This window comes from Pipra filicauda, unplaced genomic scaffold (assembly GCF_003945595.2).
Source record: "Pipra filicauda isolate LSUMZ 115617 unplaced genomic scaffold, ASM394559v2 scaffold61_size3293851_pilon, whole genome shotgun sequence".
NCBI classification, from domain to species: Eukaryota; Metazoa; Chordata; class Aves; order Passeriformes; family Pipridae; genus Pipra; species Pipra filicauda.
Window position 1 is genome coordinate 80,085 of NW_024104776.1, and position 12,698 is coordinate 92,782.

The window sequence follows — 12,698 nt, forward strand, 5'->3', positions numbered from 1 at the left end:
GGGAAAAAATAATAGGGTTTCCAGGCCTTAGCAGTCTATCAGTTACTACAGTAATCTTTCAGTCTCAGTCCCTTGTGATATAATATCCTCAGTGGTACTGTCATGTCTATAATTCTATTCCTATCAATGAAGCTGCACAGCCTAATAGATCTGTCCCAGGTAAGCAGTTTTCACGCTGCAGAACATAGATGCTTTGCCTACTCAATGGTCCGTATCAGCTATTAAGTAATGACAATGGGCTTCTCTGAACAGCCTTTTAGCAAACAGCTTATTTCAGTTAGCTTGCATAGTGCAACAGTAATATCCCAGGGTGAGGGCTTTTTTGGTTGATGGTTGGAGTTCTTGAAAATTTAATATTCAGTGTCAATTCAAGCAATAGTGGTATCTTTATGTAGGTTTATTGGGTCAAAAATATGTCCTTACTCAACATGGTTTTATGAAATCGGTGCACAAATTGACTTGTGTCATAGTTCATCCTTCTAGTCAAAGAACACATTTATTAATCATTCAGTACATTTTGCTAGTTAAGAACACCTCTGAAGATGCACTGTTTCAGGTTCACTGGTTTAGGTTGGTTTTTTTTTTTTTTAGCTTTTTACTTTGTTTTCCAAAGAGAGAAATATTAAAATATACATTTTAATAAATGTATATTAATTGCTCAGTCTAGAAGATAAGACTCTTTTCAGAGAGCCTTCTTTATCTGATAGAGGCTAAATTCATTGGGGGTGGGGAGAGGACAGTTTGTATATTTTAGAATTAAAGTTTGAAAAACCCCCAGCATTTCTGAGAGAAGAGAGACATGAGAGGAAGAGGAAAGGCAGCTCCATTAAGTAAATCATGTTTGTTGCTTAGGAGCTATTGGACTGAGCTACTTGGCAAAGAGAAGAGTTAATTCCATGTGTGTATACAGGAGACCTAATTACACTTTTATAGTAGTGCATCCATCTGCAAACTAAACCTCTGGACCCCCTGCGTGACACCTTGTGCAAAGTCATTCACTGTGGCATGAGGTGGTGTCTTGAGGAACATCATCTCCAGGGAAAGCCATCAGAGCGTATCTTACTGGAGAACTGTAGTTGATGTCACCTTTCTGGAGGAAGTTTGGATCCAGCTGGCTCCTCAGAGTTTCCTGAAAATGGGGTCACCTCTGCGGGGATGTTTGCTGCACACCTCAGGAGAGATGCTGGATGATGGCCCGAGCCTAAGGAAGGAGCCAGGGGGAGAGGCTGCACAGGACCCAGAGCTCTATGTGGATTTTCACAAATAGTGCTTACCATGGATGAAAGACCCTGCTGATCCTGGTGAGAGGTACAGATAGTCTTGGGAAGGTGATTGCAGACAAGCCTGTTGGTATTTGCTGTGCTCTGTTCCAGCTCAGATGCTGTCTGGACCTTGGATAATGAGTGCTGTTTGCTAAGGATTTTCTTTAGTCAGCGGATGCGTGGATGGCAAAATCTCTCAGAGAACATAATAACCTGTATGACAAGAATGATAAGTAAAGGATCAGAAGCAATTTCTGACTTGTTTTGTGGCTTAAAGACATACAAAAATCTTTATCTTACACTTTGCTCTGCAAAGGATGGCCTGTGTGGATGCCCTGCTTTCCCTCTCTGTATTTCACTGTATGTGCCCTTCTGCAGTGAGTGTTGAGCACATGGGCTGGACTGGCATAGATTGAGTTTCAACAGCTGGTTATTCTGTAACACAAAATGGGGAGGGATCCATTTTCTTTAGCAGCTGCGAGAATGTCTCTTCGACAGTGCTAACAAAGTTGGGTTCATCTGCAGGACTGTGTAAGGAATTTTTCCACTGTTTTGATTCTTCTCCAAAGCCAGTCCCACTCTGTGTTGCGATGAACAGCGTGATAGCTGTATGCTGTATGCTACTGAGAAGAGCTACAGTGGCTTAATGTGCATCTCTAAGCTTGTGTGAACCTGGCTGCATGTAGCAGTGTTAGAGCTGATCTAATCCCAGGGGGCTTTACTAGCTCTAGAGTTTTTCACTGGGATGGCAAAAATAAGGGAAAATCTTGTGATGAGGGAAAATCCTTTTCCTTCTGTCTCTTTCTCTACCAACTTTATTAAATAAAACTTGTAGCTTTCAGATCTGTATATTTTAAAAAAACCCACTGCATTCTATATGTAGTATGTTGTTTCCTGTAAATGAATAATAAAAGCAGGAATTTGGAGTATGTCTAGAGTTAGTGCATATTCTGTTTTTCCTTGAGAATTTTCATTTCTACAAAAGTAAACCAAAGTTTTGTGCATAGACTTCCATATTTTAACAGAACATTTTGGTTTTTTATACCTAATTAGCTACTCCTGCTTGTCTTCCTTATCACCAACCCAAACTGCTCCTCCCACTTCAGATTAAACTTGAGAGGGGGTTGCAGTGCCAGAAATGTCAGGCTGCATCTCTTAATCACCTCAGAAAGGCAAGTTCTGTTTTTTCAAGGAGTAGGTTAGAGAATAAAGGAGCAGCAGTGTAGGGGAAAAAATAGTGGGGGCTGTTTTGGAATGGAAAATACCTGTTACGTTTATCAGCTCTTTCCTTCAGCCTTCAGAAATGCAAGCATTAATCCTGTCCCATAGTTAGCATATAGCCTATTGAATATGCAGAATATCGCCCCTCTGTTTCTGTTGGGGGTTTCCTGCCTTCCTCTCTGTGTCACTTATACTGCATAACTAAATTCTAAATTGTGTGAAATGATTACTTATTTTAAGTGGGTTGAACTAGCCATACAATACATACTGCTTTAGATATAAGTATTCCATTTTTAGGACAGACTAGATGATCTCTGGTAACTTTTCCAACACTTTGTTTCTGTCATGAGTATGAGGAAACACTGTCAGGTTTTTGTTTACACAATGTGGTTCATAGTTTTTCCCTTTGAAAAACATGAAAGCTTGTTTTTGACATTAGTTTCTTCTGTCCAAAACTTCATTGATTCTGATACATTACCTTGTCCATGTAAGAGGAAAGACTTTTGCTACCTGCTGTAACTGACTGGCAAATGATGTGCAGAAGAAAAGTAAAAATCCAGTGGGAAAGGTGGAGATGAAAGTAATGTATATCCTTATCTAAAAAGGTCTCAAAATATGTAGTTGTGCCAGAGGAGGTTTAGATTGGATATTAGGAAAAATTTCTTCCCTGAAAGAATGGTCAAACATTGGAACAGGCTGCCCAAGGAAATGGTGGGATCACCATCCCTGGAAGTGTTCAGATAATGTCTAGATGTGGTACTTGGAGGCATAGTTTAGTGGTGGACTTGCTAGAGCTGGATGAACAGTTAGACTCGATGAACCTAAAGGTCTTTTCCAACCATAAAAATTCTGGTTATTCCAACCATAATAATTCTATGATTTTATGAATTTCTTATATTCTGTACTAGTGTGTTTACAGCAACATCTATGTAGGATGCCATGTTTTGCCACCTGACTACAGTAAGGTAGGAGCTTTTGTAACCAAGCCATTTGTTAGTAGTTACAGCACAGATTTATGAGAGTAACACTTATATCTGGGGTGTGAACAAGAAACTGAAATAGCACAAAAGATGTTTCAATAACAACCCCGTCAACAGCAAAACTGAAATCCTCCCTCAGCTTTTTTACTCAGGTTGAGCAATTAGATCAGAGAAGTCAATGGCACCTTGTACTCTCAACAAAGTCCAGGAGCATCACTGTCCACCCCAGCTGGAAAGTAACATGATGGCACATTTCTTCCTGCCAGTGGTGTGTCCTTGTCAGCAGAATTGTCATCATTAGTCCTCTTCTTTTAGGTTGCTATATGTCAGGTTTTGTCCCATTTACTTGTGAAATGTATTTACCACAACCTAGTGAATACATATGGTGGCTGGAAGAGTTGCTGCTTGTTTGTATTGTGAACAGTAATGTGGTAACATAAGCAGCAATGGATGCTTCTAGGATGATAGGAGAAGTGAAATTAGCCCACAAACATTTTCTTAATCTGATTTATTTTCAATATATACATAAATAGCTAGTTCTTTATGATGTACAAAGCTGATTTGGGTGTTTCATGCAAACTACTTGACTCGAATTCCTTCTTTTATTTCTTGCTTCTGGTTTTGCCAGAAATATGAAGCCTGTGTTCTGCCTCTATAACATTAAAATTTTAAAAAGGCATGTAAAATAGTGGGTTTCTACCTATTTTTCTTTTCCTTTTCCTTTTTTTTTTTTTTTTTTTTTTTTTTTTTTGGAGGTGGATTCATTTGGTTTTTGCTGAGTCTACAGTACTGGGAAAAGTACTGCAGTACGACTTCAATCTGGCTCATACTTTTTCCAATATAAAAGATACTCACTTTGGATGGTTTTGGGGTTTTTTTGTTTGTTTGATTTGGTTTTTTTAGTCCTAGAGGAATTGATTTTCTTTCTTTCCCTCTCAGCAGATAATTTTAATTACTTAAAGAAATTTTAATATTTTTAATTTGGAGTCCACTCTAGATATTTTGGAGGATCTTGAAGTTCATGCTGAAATAATGTTATTTCATGATGGTGAAGATGCAAATTTCAGGGTTCTTTACCTCTTGTATAGAACTGTTTAATGAAAATCAACCTTTTTATTTGTTGTTTTTGAAGGATTCTGAATTTGTAGTGTCGTTGCACTTGGATTCATTGGCACTGTTGTAAAAATGAGTTTGGTGGTGCCTAGAGTGTATTCAGGAGTTTAATGTGTAATATTTTAACCTACACTGAAGGTAGGAAAAGAAGAAAAGTTGGACTACTAGGTTTATACTGCAGACAGAACCCATTGAGTTTTAATGAGTTATCTCAAGCATGAAAGGGAACAAAGACAGATCCAAAGAAGTAAGATTTTATCATCGTAGCAGAAAATAGGAGCCATATAACCTTCGTTTTGATCCTAAAGAAAGATGTCAGGATGTTGTTTTAATATTATTGGAAGGTGAAACAATGGAGTCCATGTTGGAAGATGTAGTAATGTTTGAGGAGTTAACTGTTGATCTCAAATGTACTTATGCTGGCAAAGATGATTATGCATGAGCAAAGGTGATGAAGGATATATGTAATCTTATACTTGCACAATAGGATCATGAGGAAAGTACTGACCTTGCCTACTTTGTGCTTACAGCATATCATTAAGCAGATCTTTAACACTTTTTATTTAGACTTTTTTGTCTGCTTTTTTGTTGTGCAAGACATAACGATTTATGATTAGCTAGTGTTCATAATAATTTGGAAGAGGTGTTGGGGGGAAGAGAAGCTACAGGCTCAGGATTGATAGAATGCTTGTCTAATCAGCAATGCAGTTACACTAACTCTCCCGAGAAGACCTCATTTTTGCAGCAAAGCTTATTTACTTCACACAGTACTCTTCTGTATCTCCTATTAATAGGTCAAGAGAAAGTAGATAGTCAAAATACAACTTCAAGAATAAGACAGTAGAGACCTATTGTCTAACTATTTTTCTGTGATAGCCCTCAAGTGTGGCACGTGCTCCCCATGTAAGTAAAACAGGCCAAACAGCAAATGTGCAAAGTGTGCAGCAAAGTCCCTCTTGGCAGGAAACTTGAGGGCAGCGATAAACTGGAAGGTAAAAAGATGTTAGTTTTGGCTAAAATGTACTTGGTAATGACTTCGAGAAGAACATCCTGACTTTTTCCCCCTGCCCCGGTTCTGATCTCCTACCTGCTAATGTGACATCTGTCAGAGTTCTGCCAATCAACTGACATGGTTAGACATCATTGTGTCTCTGCTTGAGAAATGTCTTTTTCCCCATGTCCCAGGAAAGCCTGAAAAGGGAATGTATGAGGCAAAAAGACAAAACTTGATAACTCTTCGAGAGACCATGCAGAAAGAAGTGGATTCCTTTTCACAGTATTCAAATTTGTGCTTTGATTCAGAAATACAAGTTATCCCTTAAGATAGTTTCTTTGATTTTGGTTTTTCTGGGTTTTATTTTTGGTGCTAATTTGGTTAGTGTTTGTTTTAGTTGGGGTTTGTTTGGCTTTTTTTTTGCTTTTTAAAATAAATGCATTACAAAAATCCCTTAGGAATAATGATGAGTACTTAATGTTCTTGCAATTTTGGCAGTTTTTAAGGGACTTACTTCACTATAGATTTTAGACCTTATCCATAACCACGTAGGTGGCTTTTCGCCTCAGATAGACACATCTGAGGAGGTGTCTGACAGCAGCATCATATTGAATCCTTGATTTGTCACATCTCTTAGACCTGTTCTTAAGTCTTCCTGGGTCACTTCAGGGACCTGAGGGTGCCCTTAACCATCTTCCTGAAGGAGTTTGCTCTAAAGGCAGGCCTGAAACCTTAAAACTCTATTTTTTTATTTTTATTTTTATTTTTTTTAATTTTCTTTCCCCACTGCTAAAAGGGTGGTGAACCTTGGTCTTTCCAGTCTTTATTCTCCAGAGTTTTGGCAAGCTTCCTTACCGCAAGCTCATTTGCAAGCATTGCACATCCAGTGACCAAAAAAAAATACTACTTGACCAATCATGAATAAGCAATATAGTCTACATGGTCATGGGCAAATATTTCACAGAAGGATCTGTGTGAACAAATATATGAAAAGGCCATTGTTTAAATAGTTTCCAGTGAGATATGAAAAGACATCAAGGGCAGCTCTATCACTGAAGAGAGACTGAACTGGCTCTGTTCGATCATTGGTTAAAGTCTGGGTTTGTTTGTGTCTTGATATTTGCTTTATAAATGCTCTGTCCCTATGAATATATTTGGTATCCTCTAGAAAGCAGCTTAAATTGTGTGCATAGAGGTGCAGTCCAAAACTCCTGATGGAGCACTTAAGGATTGAAGAGATTTGTATTCTGAATAAGAAGATCCTCATTTGTGTGTATAGACTAATATCATGGTATGCTTGGCGACTGCATGGTTGGTGTGGGGCTTGTTTTTGTTTTGATGGGTCCAGTGGTAGAATAAGATATTTGGTAGCTGGTTGGATGAGTTTATTTAAACCAGTGGATACTTAGTGCTAGTAACGGAGTGTTTTAAAAGGCAAAACACCAGCATTGCAGCACTTTTTCTTGCCTGTCATGGACAAACTCCCACAATTCTTAAGTAAAATTCTATTGCTAAAAAAAAATAATTGTACTTGAACAAGCATTGCAGCATTTGATGCAGGAATAGAAATGTGGTAGTTTGTTGCTAACCGCAGTGTGTGGCCATGGTAAGAAGTAGGTGGGGTGTAGTCATCTGACACACCCCATAGAAAATATGTTGTAATGAAGTCGGTCGTGGCTGCAGAAAACTGCACATCTCTTACGCCAGGTTCAAGAGCAGCTATATTCTGCCTTCCTTTTTCTGTGTTGTCTTTGATGCAGAGTCTGCAGAATGAAAAGCTGCTTTGGACACCTTCCAGAAAGTTATTGAAATCAGTCTTCAGTAACTGTATTGGTTTTTACTGTGTTCAAGGTCACTGAGCTGCATGAGCAGACAGCCCTGTAAAAAACAGGATTTGAGGATTTTAAATGGTGTCTTTTTACAGTTTGAATAAATAAGCCATATAAAAAATATGCTATACATACAGTATTTACTACTTTTGGCCTTATCTTCTGCCTTTTTTTTCTCTCCAGCTGTGTTCCTGCTGGTCAGTTTTGATATTAGTAGCAGCTTTCCAACATATATCATGTCAAAGCTCTGAAGAGAAGGAACATACGGTTGCCCCACAACTTCTGGCACTTACAGTTACAATTACACTGATCAATATAAGTGCATATTTGTATTGAAAGTGCACCTTTCAAACAGGGTGGTGATTTGTATTTATATACAAAGGAGATGGTAGTTTTGAATAAAAGTGGTTGATATTTTCCTGGTGAAGTATTGTTCTCACCAGAAACAAAATCAGTATGTCAAAAATTGACTCCTCTCTATCTAAAACTTCATGATAGTTATGTTTGTGGTGAGCTTTTTGAGCATTTGAGTAAACTGGAATTTCTGGGTTAAAAAGGATGGGCAGATACCAAAGTCACTTTTACTATGCCTACCATAGCATTCTTTTCACCACAGTGTGAAGCCTGGAAGTAAGTGTTAAAACACCAAGATATAATTTGTTTTGGGGTGGATCTCTTGTTTCTTCTCTTGAAGCATTTTTCTTCATGCTCATACTGATGCAGACATTCAGTAATTGAACCTGTGAGGAGTTCAGAAGGGAGAGGTAGAAGTAATTTCTTCCCAGTTGTGTTTGCTTTCTGTTTTGGGAGTAGGTCATGGATGTTTAGAGCAATAGCGTCAGGATAGCTTGCTGAATCTCAGATACCTGTAGGAGGGGCAATTCTTGCAGAGTTCTTTAGGCTGCTCACTGGGATTGAGATGTGTCTTTAATTTACTTACACTGGTATGAATAATGGTGAAGGACAATACTTTATAGAAAATAGCTTGTAACTAAGGTAGAGTAGAACTTTTTAAAAACAGTATCTCAGTGTAAATGCCTGGAGGAGGACTTGAGAACCTGCAACCTATGGAGAACTTATGGCCTACAATTTAATTTCTTATGACCAAATGCCAAATATTTACTTTTTCACTTGGCTTTCTTCCCCCCCCAGCCCCCAGTTACTGGATATTGCTAAAGTCAGAATAGCTGGCCAAAGAAGCTTCAAAGCTGTAGTTATTCTTCAGCAAGGGTAAAGACATACAACCTTTATTGTAGTATTTCTGTGAGCTGTATATGAGTATGTGTGGTCTGTTTTATTCCCAGAAAACCACAGGGCTGACCCATACCTCCCTCACAGTATCTTTTCATAAGGGAAATTTTTCCAAGTGTACTTACCTGACTGGGTGCCTTCTGACCCATACCTCCCTCACAGTATCTTTTCATAAGGGAAATTTTTCCAAGTGTACTTACCTGACTGGGTGCCTTCAGTATAACAGACTTATTAATCACTAAACCAGCATAAAACTTGTAAGTGCAGCTGCTGCAGAAATGGACAGTGAGGAAACACAAAAACTGTGCCTGAAGACAGAAGAATAAATAACGGCACAGTGATAATTGCATCCTGTAAGGTATTGCAATGTGGTAGTCATCAGAAACCTATTCACTGTGTCTGCCTTTCTCTCCCTCAGTGATGAGCTTCCTTCATCCCTCCATGGCTAGACTGCCTGCAACCTTTTAGAGCAGTTCTCTGGATTATGGCTTAAATGTTAGGAGTAATTAGATAAAACATTTCTGTAAATGCCTGTGGAAAGAAATACATTTATTACCTTAGTTGAATTCTGGCCAAACTTAGGTTTTCCATACATAAGTAATTGAATGAGCAGATAAACAGTTGGGTAAAGTAATTTTGCTTTATCTACCTCCAGATAGGACAAAAGGTAACAAACAAAATAACTAAGGAATCGGAAATCTGTCACTCCAACATTGGCTTGTTTAATCATGGTCAAATATCTTACCCTCTGCACAAACTGCTGAGCACTCTTTTCTTGTGTCTTACCTTGTCAGGCTGAGGAGCCCTTCTAGAGAAAGGTCACACTTTTAGCTGATGGTAGGTTGTTGCCGACATGACTCAGGGCAGGACGAAATCCTAATGCATGTATCTTCAGATGTCAGCTGGCATTCTCTGTAGGTGTCCAAGGAATGGGAGATCAGCAGTTCCAAATCAAACTGATGTGCACCGTGGCATACTGGCCGCTTGTATTTGATAAGTGACACACCTTATGTCTGAAGCTTGGAATCTGACTGAGGGTTAGTGGTGGCTTACAACAATTCTGCTTTAAGAGTTGTATAAGAGTTATACAACTGAATATATATTACAAGCAAAAATATGAAATCAGAAATCAAAGTTTTGAAATTGAGTGAATCACAGGAATTAGGGCAAGCTCAAATGACTAAGCAAAGCTATTGAATTTGATGCTCCATCAAGATGTGAGAGCATATTTGGTGTGATTGTGACTCAGCACTTGCTGGTGAGTCATTCCTCATCCCTGGGACCTCTGTGCTGTTGGTTTTCTGGCTGAAAAAGAAAAGAGGAGTGGGAAGAAGTTTAAACCTACATAGAAAGTTTAAACTTCATGAATACAAAAGAGAGGGGGAAGTTTTATCCCCACTTGGATTATTTTTCTTGAAAGACTATTTTTAACTTTTGAATATGGTATTTTCAGTGGAATGAGATGACTTTTCCCAGCTTTATTTTTAGTGGAGGTTTCCAGAAAGTTAATTTGTGGCTATTTTGAACTATTAAAAGAAACATTTAAAGCAATGCAATTTTGTTTGTCCATGGCTCTTTCACACAGATGAGTTTAAAATGCTTCATACCAATAGCTCAGTTGTGAGAAGACAGTACTACTGGAGGGGGATTGAAATCAATAGTTAGAAACAGGAGGATAAAGGTCTGAGAATATACAAACATTTAATGAAATACATATATGTAGTAGAAACTGCAGAACAAGAAGTCTTGTAAGAAGTGACAATATCCTGAGAAGGTGAGGGACTGAGGGGAAATGAGAGTCAAAAAGCAGTGAAATCCTCACCTGAACTCTGACAGTCTGTGTTCATCATATAACAGGGCAGTAATGGAATGAAAGTACCATGGTATGGGTTCTATTGCCTGTATCCAGCCAGAGCAAGGGTGCTCCTGTTCAGCCATAGTTATGGTAAGGATGACAGTGTTAATCTTTTTTGTGAAGTTTCTAACTCAGCTATTAGTAGAGGAGAGTTTGTTTGGGGGGATGATTGGGTGTGTTGGTGTGTTAACCTGTTGTACTAGATCTGGAGATCAGGAAGTGTTAACCTGTTGTACTAGATCTGGAGATCAGGAAGGAAAATTTTTTTTTTTCCTGTTCTATTTTCCAAGTTTGGCAGAGACCATGGGGAGGTTGTAGTTTGTGTTGTAGTGTACAACATGGTCAGCTGCTTGGGAGCACCTGGGGATCCCAAGTAACAAGTTCTTTGCACTCCCGCAGGGCCAAGGCTATGGATTTATTTTTTTTTTTACTTCTTCCTGTGTCAAATTGAAGTTGTATCTTTTGACCCTTTTACTGCAAGTCTCAAAATATCATGACCCATTCCTACCCATGACTATGGTACTAGCTATATGTATAAATTATGTATAGATTATATTGATGCCTTAAGCCCCTAATAGTTTTTTATTTTTCTAATATTTGTAAGCCTTATAAGTTTTATAAGTAGTAAAAGTAGATTTTAAAAGCAGCATCTGCCACTCCCTTTCCCTGTAGTACAAATAGTTTACACATTCCTTAACCCTCTTACCCCATTCTATGCACCCCATATCACTCCTACCCCTGAATCCAGTAGAAATGTTTAGTCTTTTGTCAAGGCAAGGCCCAGACTGTTTGGAAAATGCTTGTATCTTGACCTAAACCGCAGAACACAGTCAAGAATTAGGTGACTATGTACCCTTTGTGCTCTGAAGATGGTGAAGGTGATGAAGTAAAAGCCCCCAGACCCATTTCTCAGGGGGTGGACCCGGGACGGTCCAGAGTAAAGGCCACAGGGTGGACACATTTGGGATTGGATGGATGGTGTTATAAAATGTAACCTCTTGGGCACAGCGGGCACACACGTCGTAACATCTTTTGCCTTGGCACAATAAACCCTTTCCTTTTCTCACCCCTAATTAACTGCTCCAGAGATTTTTTAGCACCAACACATCTCCCACGGCATCAATATATGTAAAGAATTTCCAGAAGCAGCATCAATTCCAAAAAGTTTGGTCTTTCTGAATGCAGCTCTGTAAACCATTGCTGGAGTTAATCTGCTGTAAAATACCTTCAGTGTCAGATTATACTGTTTTTTTAAGCACAGAACATGACAGAATCACTGAATGTGGCAAAGAGACTGTCATATGTGCTCATCGCCTATTTTGATCATCCAGACTTTAAGTTTGGTTTTCAGATGTAAGCGCCTCCAAGGGATTTGCAAATCTCTGATGGGCATGTAGTTTGGTACATTAGGTACATAAACAAGACAATGTCTCCACTGGAAGCTTTGACTGTCTGGCAATGTTACATTAAGAAACTTAAAAGAAGATGATTAGGGACAGACAAGGCCTGTGAAATACATCTGGAGGATTTAACAAATGAGAACAGTGATTTTTAAGGAATACATAATTCTATTCTCATACATACTCTTTCACGAGTATGGGGACTTATCACTGATATTTGATTTATATTTAAAAGTGCATCATATTTCTTATGCTTGTGCTTTTATTGCATATGGTTGATACTCTTCCAGATCATTAGGTAATTATGTTTCAGTGATGACTGAGCTAATGGGAACTCTGAAGAAATAGATATATGGCAAAGCCCATAAGACCTGATTCAAAAAAATCTTTTACTTCAAAAAACCCATAATTAGTTTTATGCAAATTATAGTGGAAGATAGCTTAGGATAAAACAGGAATAAACAAAGGAAGGTCCCAATTTAATACTTTCTTTCATCCTTATTTTGTTACAGCACATGAGTTCTGTGATGTCTCTGGCAGAAGAACATCTGTGTGCTACTGTGAGCCCCTCTACTACACCCTCAGAAGATGCTGATGTCAGACTTTCGAATGAGATCGTGTAATGTTCTGGAGGGTCTACTTCAAAATGTTATGTAAGGTTTTAGAATTTAAGGGCTATTGAAAGTAACTTTCAATATCTGTACTTGCAATGAAACACAAGTAGCGAAGTAATACTTTAGTAGGTTCCTTTATTGTTTCCCTCCTCAAAATTACGATAACAAAGCAGTTCAAC

At 38.5% G+C, this 12,698-nt stretch overlaps 1 long non-coding RNA gene across 1 annotated transcript; it reads right to left on the reverse strand.

The window, feature by feature from the left end:
• Positions 1–382: 382 nt before the first annotated feature.
• LOC120324639 lies at positions 383–9,674 on the reverse strand. The gene is made up of 2 exons (XR_005566101.1): positions 9,437–9,674; positions 383–1,475 (listed from the first exon to the last, which is right to left on the reverse strand). It is a non-coding gene; the product is annotated as an uncharacterized LOC120324639 (long non-coding RNA).
• Between the last annotated feature and the right edge of the window lie 3,024 nt (positions 9,675–12,698).